The sequence below is a fragment of the Microtus pennsylvanicus genome, chromosome 3 (assembly GCF_037038515.1).
Source record: "Microtus pennsylvanicus isolate mMicPen1 chromosome 3, mMicPen1.hap1, whole genome shotgun sequence".
In the NCBI taxonomy this organism is placed as follows: Eukaryota; Metazoa; Chordata; class Mammalia; order Rodentia; family Cricetidae; genus Microtus; species Microtus pennsylvanicus.
In genome coordinates, this window is record NC_134581.1 from 26,176,979 (window position 1) to 26,191,782 (window position 14,804).

Here is a 14,804-nt window from a genome sequence, read left to right on the forward strand (position 1 = left end):
TTGTCCAAAGGTCCCTTAGCTTTGTCCACTTTCCCAAAATACCACACCTTAGTGAGTTTAGATATGAATGCCACACATAGTTGGGATAAAGATAATTCTAATATAATTTTTAAAAACCTTCCCAAAGAATACATAAAGGATGCTAGCCCTCCCATAAGATGAAGACGTGCAGATGAAACGGAAGAAAGCGTTGCAGTGTCTCATAGTCATAACTGGAAACCACACTCTGCCTCCGTCTCAGGCTCACGTGTGTGTTCCCCAACAATGCTGGGTCACCATGACAGCTTTGTCAAATTCATGCAACCCAAAGTTTGCTTAGGAAAGAATTTAAACTGAGGGTTGTCTAGATCGGGCATCTATGAGTGGAGAAAGAGCAAAATACAAAACTAGCAATTATCAGGAAACACCCCCTCCCCAGCTTTAAAGAGTCACACAGAAATGAAAAAAGTTGCAAAGAGTAGTCTAAATTTACAACATAGGAAGTTAGAAAACAATAAACAAACTAGGCCAGAATAATTAAGTGACAAGATAAGCAGAAGAAAATAAACAACAAAAATAAGAATAAAAATCCATAAGACAGAAAACATAATACGAAAAGTCAACGAAACTAAACTGCTTTTTTTTTTTTTGAGTCAGGGTCTCACTATCGTAGCCCTGGCTAGCCTGAAGCTTGATGTGTAGACAAGGCTAGCCTCAAATTCATAGAGATCACTTGCCTCTATTTCCCAAGTGCTGGGATTGAAAGACTGAACCTTCATGCCTAGCACCAAGTTGTTTTGTGAAAATATTAATAAACTGAAAGTCTTCTATTAATGGAGAATAAGAAAAAAATATGCTTTCCATATCACAGATCAAAACAGGACCATCCTTATAGATCTCATAAGTTCTCAAAATAAGAGGTTATAAACAATCATGTTAATATTCAGAAAAAATAGATACTTTCCTTTGAAAACACAACCTATCACAACCAGATAAAATTTAATATAAAATATGAACAGCCCCATGACTATTAAACATATAATTTATAATTTTTTACAAAGAAAATTTAAAGAATGGATGGTTTCACTGGTAAATTGAGAAAATGAAAAATTATCATTTGGATATCTCAATGGAAACTAGAATTTTTTGACAAAATGTAACATCTTTTAATTTGAAAAGTAGGAATAGAAGGAAATAATAAAGGCCACACACAGTAAGCATGGGTAGTCACTGTCACCTTCTCCATCTAACACTGTACTGAAGTCTAGAAGAGGCAGAAATGAGCCGGTGCCTCTATAAAAATGACAGTGTTTGTCCACAGGTGACATGCGTGCAAAACCCTAAGAAGTCAGCAATTAAACTACTGTGATCAATAAATGCTTTTAACAAGAACATAGTGTACAGGCTAATGTACAAAAAATCAAATCTAGCAGTAAATAAATTGAAAACTTTTAAGTATTTTTTAAAATATTTATTATGTATACAATATTCTGATGTGTGTATATCTGCAGGCCAGAAGAGGGCACCAGACCCCATTACAGATGGTTGTGAGCCACCATGTGGCTGCTGGGAATTGAACTCAAGACCTTTGGAAGAGCAGGCAATGCTCTTAACCTCTGAGCCATCTCTCCAGCCCCAAACTCTTAAGCATTATAATACTGTCAGCATAGTTTAGTAATAATTTTAATAAATAGTGTGAAATGTTGCCATTTTAATGACTCTGCATGTTAACAGAGATAACGGGATCCAGGAATAACAAAGTCTGAGTGACAGCAAATCCTAAGACACAAGAGTAGTTTAGGGAACACTGAAACACGGAGCTGAAACGGCAACCAGAATGTTTTGACTTTGTGGAACGTCTTGTAGTGCCTAATTGATTACAGAATCCATAGGGAGAAAATGGGTTGCAAGACTACTGAAGAGCTGGCTGTATAGCTGCACATGTGTACAGCAGGCAGGATCCCAGAAAGATCTGCTGAAGATCCACTAAAGAGCCGGTTGGTACAGGACCTAGCAAAGGTTGCAGTCACATCGATCATATGATATTTTAACCCACACACAATTATTGTATGTGAGTCTGGGAATCAAAGAAAATCGAGAAGTCCTCTTATTATCAATATTAGGTTGTTACCAGTACCATCAGTGATCAGTGAGGAGTTTGTACTTCTGCCCCTATACTTGCAGTTAAGGAAAATCTGAGAGCAGGTCCTACCGGGCTCTGCATACGAGGGACTCCACAAGCAAAGTAGTGAATTACTTGCCTGGGATGATAGATCCCAACTATCATGGAGGAATCTGGATTACTGTAGAGAGTCTCCATGTCTGGTGTGGAACATTTCCCACCCAGTGAAGTCAGGCCTGAAGGCTGGCAAGGGCACAGTTAATTCAGACAAGCCACGTTGACCAGCTATTGTCCAGCAAGCCCAGAACTATTGCACATGTGACCGGATAATAACCCTGATGCTCCCTCATAGTTAGCACAAGAAAAACCTGTGATTTTGAGAGCAGCATGAGGCAAAAAAAAAAAAATAGGTTGTTTACTTGATTCAACAAGACACTACTTATTTTCCTGTGTGATTCAAAAAGCTTTTGATTGCCAATAAAACATTGAGTATGTCATGGAAAAAAAGTGTGGTTCACTAATTGGGAGTATTAACATCCCCCAAATTGGTTGATCAATAAAAATCAATTAAAAGTATTTCATAAGAAGAAAGCAGGATTTCCAAGTGCCTGAGTGACTGTTCTTTGGGCTTTGTCACATAGTGTCTCAGGAGTGTCCCACTAGCTAGAGCTTCTCCCAGTCTGAACTGAAATGGGTCTCTCTGGCCAGACAAAGAAAGCTCCCATGGCCCAGGAAACACAGAGGTTTGAGGAAGCATGGATAGGGGATGTCGTTACATTAGCAGGAGTCTGAGACACTTGAGGTCCTTTCCAGTCCTGGGGGTACAGTCTCTCATTTGGGGGTGTTCTCAAGCTAACCGCCCTTCTCTCTTGTTGCTTCTTCCTCAACTCCCCATAGTGTGCTAATCACTCACAAGGTTTTGCTATATAACAAACAAGTTGGCCGGAGTCTGGGAACATGCGTCCATGAGCTTCATCCAACACTTTGATTATAGTGACTTTCACGTAATTTGCTCCCTTTGCCACAGGCTTTTCATATCTGAATGGTAGCTTCTGGAAAATCATAATAGTTATTTTAGCCAAATGCAAGCCATTGTTTGATAATTCGCTAGCAACTCATTTATATGTAAAAATGGCCCATAAAGTGGATGCTCTTATCATAATGCTCCCTATTTCACAGATGAGCTAACAGCAACTTTAAAATATTAAGCAATGTCTGCAATGCTGCATAGCTAATTAGTAACCACATGCAAACTTAAGACTGCCTGGCAGACTCCAAAGCCATACCAAGGTGGCCCGAACCTGTAGTGCCTGGTGCCACTGGTTCAAGGTTGGCACTTAAGAGTCAGTGCTCACTTGTGCCTCCTGCAATCATGTAGATCACTATTAATCAGCACCCACAAGACACTAGGCACTGACCACAATGCTGTATAGCTATAGACCATTTAGCCCTCCAATAAGGTAAACATTATTATAATTTATTTTTGCTCTCATTTTACTAGGGTGGAGAGGAAGTAGTGAGGCATCGTGAAATTCCATTCTTGCTCAAGGTAAAACACATCAAGAAGAGGAGAGCAGGGTTCTCTAGCTTCAATCTACTCCACACGCTTTCTCTGACCTTCGCCAAATCACTCTGTCCTGCATGCCCCCATCAGACCTGCCAACTTTACTTAAGCTGCAATATTTCATGGTTCAAAAAAAGAGGCAGTATCCATCAAGAAAACTGGGGTGTTGCAGTCAACAGTGACTGCAAAAGAAAACTGCTACAAGCCGTGGTACAACTCTATGTTCTGGACTCTCTCCTAAGAGAAGGCTCAGCGTGTTAGTTTATCATTTTGAATGCATCCTTGTCAAGCTATTTACCCATCAGTCTGGATCTGTGGGGACTGAGTTTCTACTACCAGATAAATGAGCAATTAGAGAGTTTAACAGCCTCTTGAATGTGGGGACGGTTATAACCTGAACCCTCCAGGATGGTAAATAGCTCACAGAATGTCTTCGGTTCTTTTCCACAGCTGTATAGCAACACTCTTTTATCTTGTTCTGAGAACAACTAATGCTACTACATTCAGAGTCTGTCTTCCCTTCTCAGTTCAGTCTTGTAGAAACACCCTCAACGACATAGCCAGACACATTTTCCCTATGTATTTCCAAATCCAGAAAGGTTGCCATAAAGATCAAACATCGTACTCCCTCTGTATAGACCCCTATATATAAACCTCTCTGTATAAACCACGGATAGAAATTATCTTGCATTAACCAGGTAATGGGGTGCAGAGTTCTCCCACTTAGCATCTCCTAACCTCAGAAACCTCAGATTCTTCAGACAACCATTCAACATCCATTACTTGACTCTGTGGGCGAGAAGAGAGATAGTCAACAGTAGAGGAAAATTCATATTGTAAACAGACATGTAAGGAAGAACTTTGACAGCCAAGAGAGAAGTTGGGGAGGCTGGACACAACAGGAGAGTTTGAAGGACAACTCAGAGAAAAGCAGAAACCAAGTCATGGCACAGGCTGCCTGCATAAATCGAGCTGGGGACATCAGCACTGATAAAAATCTGTGGACCAGCAGTCCTAACAGCTGGCAAACACTCGGTTCTTATAAGCTTCAAACATACTTCAGAAACTTGGATTTGGAGAGACTCCATCTGTATGCCAAGCAAACTGTCGAGGAATTCAACCCAAAAGTCCAGGAACATAGCAACCAGGAGCCATCTTGCCAAGGGTCCAGTCCTTAGGATCTAAACTGCACTGGGAAGCAGAAAGCAGGAATGATCAAAATCCATGGTTCCCATGAGCACTGTCCTTTTTGCATTGAATAGATGGATGAGACTACCTTAAGAAAGAAAGAAAGAAAGAAAGAAAGAAAGAAAGAAAGAAAGAAAGAAAGAAAGAAAGAAAGCTCGAACCCTGGCTGCAGGGAGTCATTGATTCCAATGAAAAGTTTGAGCAAGGCTGTGATGGAGAGTAGAAGGCACTGTGGTCAGTGAGGTTTGTAGAAATAACCAGTTCTGAGATGCCAAAATGAACAGTGACAAACACCCCACCTGCCCATCCCTAGTAAGTATGCACCGTGGCTTGGACACCTGACAGATTCTCAGGTACACAGACTAGAGACCTCCAGCCTAGATGAACTCACAACTAACACAACCAGAGCTTGAGACAGAGAAGGGCTTGTTGTAGCTGAGACATTAATCACACCACCGGGATCACAGGATGGGGTGTCTGCTTCTACGGTGATTGGCACATGGACTAGAAAGAACCATCTCCAAGCCAGGCATCTTAACCACAGGAACTTTTGATCCATTTTTTTTATTATTTTCTTCTGTCTATTCTATAAATTATTGTTTGTATTTTATCACCAGTTTTCTTTTTCCTTGTATTATTTTTATTGTATGTGTGTTGCTCATGTGGGTATACAGGTGAATATATAAGTGAATTTTGGGTGTTGCTCAATATATATACACCTTTTAACTTACTGTTTTAGGGGATAGAGAGATGGCTCAGCAGTTGAGAGCTCTTGCTAGACTCGCAGAAGATCCAAATTCAGTTCCCAGCACTCAAACAGTGTCTTCTATAACTCTAGCTTCAGGAGACCTAATGCCATATTCTGGCCTCTGTAGGCACCAGGCATATGACATACTTACATACATGCAGAGAAAACATTTGTATACATAAAATAAAATAAATAAATCTTTTCAAAATCTGTGTTGATCACTTTTCATTAGTGTGGTTAAAAAATCATGGTCAAAAGCTACTTAAGAAGAAAAAGTTTGGGGCTGGAGAGATGGCTCAGTGGTTAAGAGCATTGCCTGCTCTTCCAAAGGTCTTGAGTTTAATTCCCAGCAACCACATTGTGGCTCACAACCATCTGTAATGAGGTCTGGTGCCCTCTTGTGGCCTGCAGATATACACACAGACAGAATAAATAAATATTTTTAAAAAAAAAAAAAGAAGAAGAAGAAAAAGTTTATTTTGGATTATGGTTCTAGAAAGGAAGTCCACAATGGTGAGGGAGGCAAAGCAACAGGTCGCCAGAGCAGGGAGTCATGTGACTGCATTTTTAACATCAAACACAGAGCAGAGAAAGTGAACTACAAGTGAGGCAAGGCTCCAAACCCTCAAAGGCCAGCCCTAGTGACACACTTCCTCTAGCAAGGCTCCACCTTCTAAAGGCTTCACAACCTCCCCAGACAGTGCCACCAGCTGAAGATCCAGCTGTTCAAGTACCTGAGCCTCTGGGGGACATCTGTACTCAAACCACCAACTCAAAGGTGCAGCAACCTAAATGTGATCCCTGGAACCCACATAAAGTTAGAAGAGAACAGGCTCCAAAGATGTCCTCCCACCTTCACGTGTATGCCCATACACATGCATACATCAAACATACATGCACACACACACACTGCAGTATTTGAATGAGCCATGTCCATCCAAGCTCAAAAGATAAATATTGATAACATATTTAAACATAAATGTATATGGTAAATAAATATCTACCATATACAAAATGTATGATTAAATATATACATATGGATCCCGAAAGGTGAGGAAGAGATTTTAAGAGCATAGCAGGGAAGAAAGGATGATGAGATACATGTCACATGAAAGCAGAAGAGGGAATTGTTCGAAAGAAAAACGAAACCAGATGTAGAGCACAGAGCACTGGGAAGGACAGCAAGGGAGGAAAGCTACCTAGAAGTATAATGGTACACATGTGTCATTATTTTAAAGACTAATTAAAACTAATAAATTATTAGAAAACAAGGAGCTTTGACCAGATACTTCCCTGGAGCCTCAGAGGGACATGGCCCTGCCACCACCTTTGACCTGAGACCTCTGGTCAATGTATAATTCATGTCTTTGAGCTTATACAGAATTATGAGGAACATATTTCTATTTAAGCCACCCAGTAGCCAAAGCATATCCATAGAAGATACACCTTTCCCTAGCTTTCTAATGTCTATTGTCCTTATCCCCTGTATATTGTAGTAAGGCCTATTTGTTCATAAACGTATACAATAGTATGGTGGTTTGGATAAAAATGGCCCCCCGTTGGCTCACAGGGGGTGGCACTATTGGGAGGGGTGGCCTTTTTGAAATAAATATGTCATGGGGGTTGGGGGAGCACTTTGAAGTTTTAAAACTCAACATAGGCCCAGCGGCTCACTCTTCATTCCTGTTACCTGAGAATCCAAATGTAGAACTCTCCGCCCTTCTCCAGCACCACGTCTGCCTGGGTGTACCATGCTTCCCACCATGATGATAATGAACTAAATCTCTGAACTGTAAACCAACCCACAACTGTTTCCCTTTAGAAGAGTTGTGTGGTCATAGTGTCTCTTCACAGCAATAGAAACCCTAACTAAGACAAATAGTAAAAGCCAAAGAATGTGGGTGATATGTATGGATAGACTTTCTTGAGATTATTGTAATAAAATGTAAATCTATCTGTGCTTCTAGTAATTTCAAAAGGAATGTTCAAACTTGTAACAGTAAAGGAAACAGAACACTAAGCCAACAAACCAATTCCCAGTTCCAGTGTTTATAAATGCATGGCTAAACCTATTTCATTCTGCACCCATTTCCCCATGGTGTAGATGATTTTAGACAAAAACAAATTGTTTTACCATTTCATCCGTGATTTCATCTGTCTCTACTTCTGAAAGTTGAACGTGCGCTTAAAATAACCATATTGCAAACAACAGATTGGGCGAGCACCCCTAATTCAAACTCTCAGAACTCTGACATTGCCTATAACTCAGAAATGCTTCCAACACCAGTGTGAGTATACAAGTAGAGATTCATGCACCATAAAACTTTGTTTCGTGTACAAAATGTCAAAATACTGAATGAAATTATCACCAGGCTATGTGCAAAAGGTGTAAATTAAATAAGTCGGTTTTGTTTCTAGGATTGGTTTCCACCCCAAAGATACATACACACAAACATACACACACACATACATCGTACATACACATATTTATATGATATGTGCGTATAAAAGTTCCAAATTTTTTAAATTTAACTCTAGAACTCCTGATTCCAAGCATTCTAGATAAGGCATCCTCAACCTATATGTTACAGCTAAGCATTCTGGGTAAGACATACTCAACCTATGTTACAGCTATCATTCTGGGTAAGGCATCCTCAGCTTATGTGTTACAGCTAAGCATTCTGGATAAAGCATCTCCAACCTATATGTTACAGCTAAGCATTCTGGGTAAGGCACCCTCAACCTATATGCTACAGCTAAGCATTCTGGGTTAGAGATCCTCAACCTATATGTTACAGCTAAGCATTCTGGGTAAGGCATCCTCAACCTATGTGTTACGGCTAAGCATTCTGGGTAAGGCATCCTCAACCTATATGCTACAGCTAAGCATTCTGGGTAAGGCATCCTCAACCTATATGTTACAGCTAAGCATTCTGGGTAAGGCATCCTCAACCTATGTGTTACGGCTAAGCATTCTGGGTAAGTCATACTCAACCTATATGCTACAACTAAACATCAATAATCTTTTCTGTATTGTATAATATTCAGTCAATTTCAATTTTTAACTGACTCATCATTTTTAAAGGCTGTTCAAATGAATCTAAGTACAGTTCACGATTGCGTGCCTCACCATTTATCTTTCTTTTCATTAAAATCCTGGTCTCTCCATTGATCTGTTCTACATCACTCACTCTCTCTTCTCTCTTCTTTTCCTCTCCTTTCTGTCCTTGTCTTCTTTGAAGGAACTGGCTCATTTGTCTCATGTAGTTTTCATAGTCTAGACTTTGAAAATAGTACCACAGTATCATTTAGCATAATTCTAAGAACTAGAAGCCTGATCATATTTAGATTGGAATTTTCTGCAAGAATACTGTAAGTCATGCTGTGACCTCCCATCAGAGGCACAGAACATCAAGTTGTCTCCCTCTGGTGCTATCAGCAGTTGTGAATGATTCAGGCCTACATTCATCTTTTCATGAGAAGCTGCAGCAAGATGATAGCTTAATTCTGTCCTCCTTCATTTATTAGCTGGAATAGTTCCATTTTTAAAAAATCCCCTTTATCAGATTATTCATAATCCTAAGGAATATATACATGAGAAAGTCTGGATAAACTATCCTTTCCATTTATTACCAGGTTTCAAAATAATGAGTTAGTTTCCTAATATTCTCTAAATAAGGGATGTTGGTTGGCATTTTTGTTTACCTGAAGTTATCTGTATGAATTCATGGCTTTTAAAATGTGAATAAATGGTTAACAAAGCACATTTTCTTTCTCTGTGGAAATACGACCTTGGGTTAACTCTCCAGCTCCGTTCCCCTGGAAACTAATAAAGGTGGACAGTCAGCTTGTTACCTGGCAACATTGTTCATGATAAAAATGACCATAAATAATAAGCTAGCTGGTTTAGTAGGACAGTGGATAAACTAAGCCTCTAGTGGGAGCCCACAGTTGGAGCTGTGAATACAGGTCATGCCCCATCCTGTGGATACAGGTCAGCATCCACTGAGAGCTGTTCTCATGGGGCAAAACTAAGGTGCTGGGTCTTATGGACAGTGGGCATCTAAACCAGATGCCCCTGACCCTGTTTTCTTCATCCAGGTTCCACAAGGAAGACTCTGAGCTGCGGGTTTGCACAAAAGTGGGTTACTAAGGACTTAGTCTTGGCGACTGCATTAGTTACATTTGTGCTGTGATAAATTACCAAGCAGCTAACAATAGAGTTTATTTGGGCTTATAGTTTCAGAGAGAGAGAGAGTCTACAATGGCAGGGAAGGCATGGAAACAGGTGGCAGAAGCCAGAAGCTGAGAGATCACACTTTCAATAGCAAACACAAAGCAGAGAGAAAACAAAGTATGGGGCAAGACTCTAACCCCATAAAGTCTGCCCTCAGTGAGGGACTTCCTTCAGAAAGACTACTTCCTAAACGTTCCAATACCTCACACAGTGTGATCAACTGGGAACCAGGTATTCAAATACCAAAGTGATGGGGGCATTTCTCATTCAGACCATCATGGGATACAGCAGGAATAAAGATAAATCAAAGTTATAAACCTCAGTCAATCTAACAGAACCTCTTTGGCAGCCGGGATAATCCTTTAAAGTTGTCCCACTTTAATCAGGGATGCTAATTGAATAGGGACATAGTCTTAAGTGAAGTTGCTCCTTCTCACTAGGAGCAACTTCTTAAACTATTCAGTTGACCTGTGAGTAGCTGGCTCTCCAGGTTACTGCAGGAAATGGGTGCCTCAGTCCTACTCAGGTTCATGGACATCCCACCTCATTATACCTCTCATCTGGTCCCATTCCTTCCTTTCTGAGCTGTTACTTGCTGTCCCTCCTGTTGTATGCCCTCTACCAAAATGACACTAGTTCTGAGGGGACTTTTAAGTGTTATAAGATGTAGATCCATGTTTATTGTATACTTACCCAGATCTGAAGTCACTCATTCCTCCATAAAGCTCAGCTTCCTCTCAGTCATATCCAGGTACCACAATCTGGGAAAGATAAATTATCTCTTATTATTGGGTAAGTCTTGGTCTTTGAGCCCCATCTGTGGCCAGTCAGTAATGTTTTTAGAGAATGTTCTCATCTCATTCATTAACAAATTACCAGCTAAGAAAAGGCTCTCAAGATAACAAGGTAAGACTGGCGCTAGCTTATAATACAAGGCTAATTTTTATTTTCAATATAGCATGAGTTGATACTGGTATTTCCACTTCAATTCAGTATAGCTGGGTTTTCTTGACTTCATCCGTCACCTGCCTGTGTGTCCTTTCTTTCTTTATAACAGCATAAGCTCTAATTTACATGTTTGTTCAATGTACAGCCAACCCTTTTACAACAATATAATCACTACCAAAACCTGTATGCCTAATAAAGAGTTAAAGGTCTGTTTTCACTTTTGTTTTGTGTTGGTTCCATCTTAAAGGATAGAATTCACAGCGGATCTAGTCAAATGACTGTGCTGATGTACTATCCCTTTTGATTTGAAATCATTCTTCCTGTACAGAACTCAACTTACAGTCAAATTTATTTGTTTCGGTGTGTTCTTTGTAGTTTATGTTGCCTCATAATTATGTTAAAACATATTTAACTTTCTTAAAAAATTATTCTATAAACTAAGATACATAGTCCCTTCCATTTTGTTCCTGCACTGTCATAAATCTAACTACTTTATCTTTGCATAGCATATAAAATATAAATCAAAGACTCTAGGCTTTTTCTGAAATGAATGGTGGGTCCATACAGCATCTCCACACTGTTCTTTTCACTCAATAGTGCACCTCAGGAATCAGTTTAGACAAGCAGACAAGGGTCTTCCTCCTCCTGCTAACACACACAGACATCATGTGTGGTTGCTTTTACTTGATCCATCCCTTTTGTTTTAGGCTGTTATAGATAGTAGTACTATGATGGGAAACCAGATATGTAAATACAAAATATTGAAGCTTGGACTCCACTCTCACCTTATAGAAAGAAATTAAGCTCAAAAGGATCCAATACATAAATATAAGGCATGAAACGACTTAAAGAAAGCAGAGGGGAAGTGCTTCCAGATAGGAGGGAAACCATGTTTGAAGGGATTTTGTGTGTCATTTTGTCTAAGGGCCCTAAGGCATAAGAAACAAATCCAAAAATATGCAAAGAGGATTAAGTCAAATTACAAAGATTCCACAGAGCAAAGAAAATGATCAAGATTGTAAAGAAAATCTCCAAGTTGGTAAATTTTTGTAACCTACTCAAATAACAAAGGATTAATACCCTGAATATATAAGGAACACACGCAACTCAGCAGCAAAGATAGATGATTCAATTTAAAATGGACGAAGGCTGTGAGCAGACATGTGTTAAGAAAAGAAACTCAAATGGTCACTAAATTTATGAAAAATATTCAACCTCACTAGCTATGAGAGAAACATAAATTAAAACTACAAAGCAACCATCTCACTCGAGTCAGAACAACTGTAGCCTGAAAAGGAAAAGCTGGTGAATTGTTAGGAAGAATATGGGGAAAAGAAAACTTGCCAACAGTTGGTAGGAAAATTAAATGAATAAAACAGTTTTAATGTAACGTGGAGGTTCTTTTTAAAAAGCTAAAAACAAATCGATCACACAACTCAATTACTTTTCTTCTAGATTAGTGGTTCTCAACCCTCGTAATGCTGTGATTCTTTAATACAGTTCCTCAGCCCAGCAGTGGTGGCATGTTGTTGGAGGCTGTTTGTTCATTCCCGGCACCAAAAATAATCACACAGAAACTATATTATTTGCAATACTGTTTGGCCAATAGTTTAAGCGTATTTATGACTTACACTTGTATCTTAATTTAACCCTCTATTAATCTGTGTATCACCATGTGGCTGTGGCTTACTGGCAAGGTTCCAGTGCATCTGTCTCTGGAGGTGGCTACATGGCTTCTCATTCACTCTGTCTTCTTTCTCCCAGCATTCAGTTTAGTTTTCCCTGCTTAGCTCTAGTCTGGCCTATCGCAGGCCAAGGCGGCTTCTTTATTCGTTAACCATTAAAAGCAACACATATACAGAAGGACCTCCCACATCAGTGGCACACACCTTTAATCCCAGCACTCAGGAGGCAGAGGCAGGAGGACCTTTGTGAGTTTGAGGTCAGTCTGGTCAACAGGAGCTAGTACCAGGACAGGCACCAAAGCTACAGAGAAACCTTATCTTAAAAAGCCAAAAAAATAAAAATAAATAAATAAAACAGTCCTTCATGTTGTGGCGACCTCCAATCATAAAATTATTTTTATTGCTAATTCATAACTGTAATTTTGCTACTATTATGAATCTTAATGTAAATATCTTATATGCAACCCCTAAAGGAGTTGCAACCCACAGGACGAGAATCACTGTTCTAAATGTAAACTCAAATGATATAAAATCATATCAAAGAAAGCATGTCCCATGTTTATTTTTAAACATTCATGATTTGCTAATATGTAAATCAACCTATATGCCCATCAATAAGATAAAGATATGGCAACATATACACACAATGGAATATTATCCATCCATTAAAAGAATTGTATTCTAGCCAAGTGGTGGTGGCACACGCCTTTAATGCCAGCACTCGTGAGGCAGAAGAAGGCAGATCTCTGTAGTTTGAGGCCAGCCTGGTCTACAGAGCTGGTGTGGATAATTGTCTGTATTTTGTCAGTTATGTTTTAAATAAATGTTGATTGGCCAGTAGTCACGCAGGAAGTATAGGTGGGACAACCAGACAGAAAGTAGAGGTGGGTCAATGAGAACAGGAGAATTCTAGGAAGATGGAAGCTCCCTCTGTCCAGGCACAGAAGAAGAAAGATATGACTACACCACTACGCTGCTGAAAAAGGTACTGAGCCATGTGGCTAACACAAATAAGAATAATGGGCTAATATAAGTTATAAGAGCTAATAAGAAGCCTGAGCTAATGGGCCAATCAGTTTATGATTAATGTAGACCTCTGTGTGATTTCTTTGGGACTTAACAACTGTGGGAACCAGGCAGGACAGAAACCCAGTCAACACAGAGCTAGTGCCAGGACTGTCTCCAAAGCTACACAGAGAAACCCTGTCTTGAAAAAAAAGAATTGTATTCTGTTTGTATTCTATCATCTGCAGCATAATTAATGCAACAGGAGAATACTATGTCAAATAAAATAGCCTAGACATAGAACAACCAATATTTCATAGTCTCCCTCACTTATGAATAATAAAAAATTAGTCTGAATGTGGAACCATGGTTGCTAGAAGATAGAGTGATAGAAGAGAAGATAAAATGGAGGGTGGATAAAGAATTAAAAGTGTAGAGGAGGAGGGAGAAGGAGGAAAAGGCTTGGGAGATCCCTCAGTGTTTAAGATCCTTGTTCTTACAAATGACTTGGGTTCAATTCCCAGCACTCACGAGGTGTTTTACAACCATCTCTAATTCCAGTTCCAAGGGATATGACACCATCTGCAGACCACAGGCACATATATTGTGCACATACATACATGAAGAAAAACTCCCTCATACATAAAATAAATAATTTTTTTAAAAAAATCATAAAAGTAAAAGACAATAGAAGGAAAAAGTTTTAGAGACCTGGAGCAGAGCTAGCAGAGCAGAACACTCGTCCACAGTGAATCTCTGGTGTTTTCTAATATTGTGCTGGCTTTGAGGCTGAGATATTTAAACTTCATTACATGAAGAAGTCAACTATAAGTCAGGTAAGGTGGTGCACATTTGCAATACCACCTACTGGGAAGCTGAGGCAAGAGAACTGTCCTGAGTTCTGTGTTAGCCTGGGCCACCCAGCAAGACCTTATCTTGTTTTTAAAAGTAACTGTATATAAACCCCCATAGTGTTTGGTGTCTTTTAACATGAACACTCGTATTACGCCAAATGCCTCTTCTGCACACATGCAGGTGACTCAAATGATTGCGAGAAGAATCCTATTAAAACAGATGACGGAAGGTAAGTTGCACGATTTTTTAAATGTGTTATTGCAATCTGCTGAATACTTTACCAAAGACTTCTATTGGTGCTGCATCAAATTAGATGGGCTTTAGTTTGCCTTTTCTCGACTGCAATTTTTGTCAGTTTAGGTTGAGTGAATTCATTTTGGCCACATTAAAAGAATTAGGGAGCTCCCTTCATTGCTTGTCTCTATAATTGGTGAGATCACATGAGATTCTCTAATCGTTTACTAGTCTTTAAA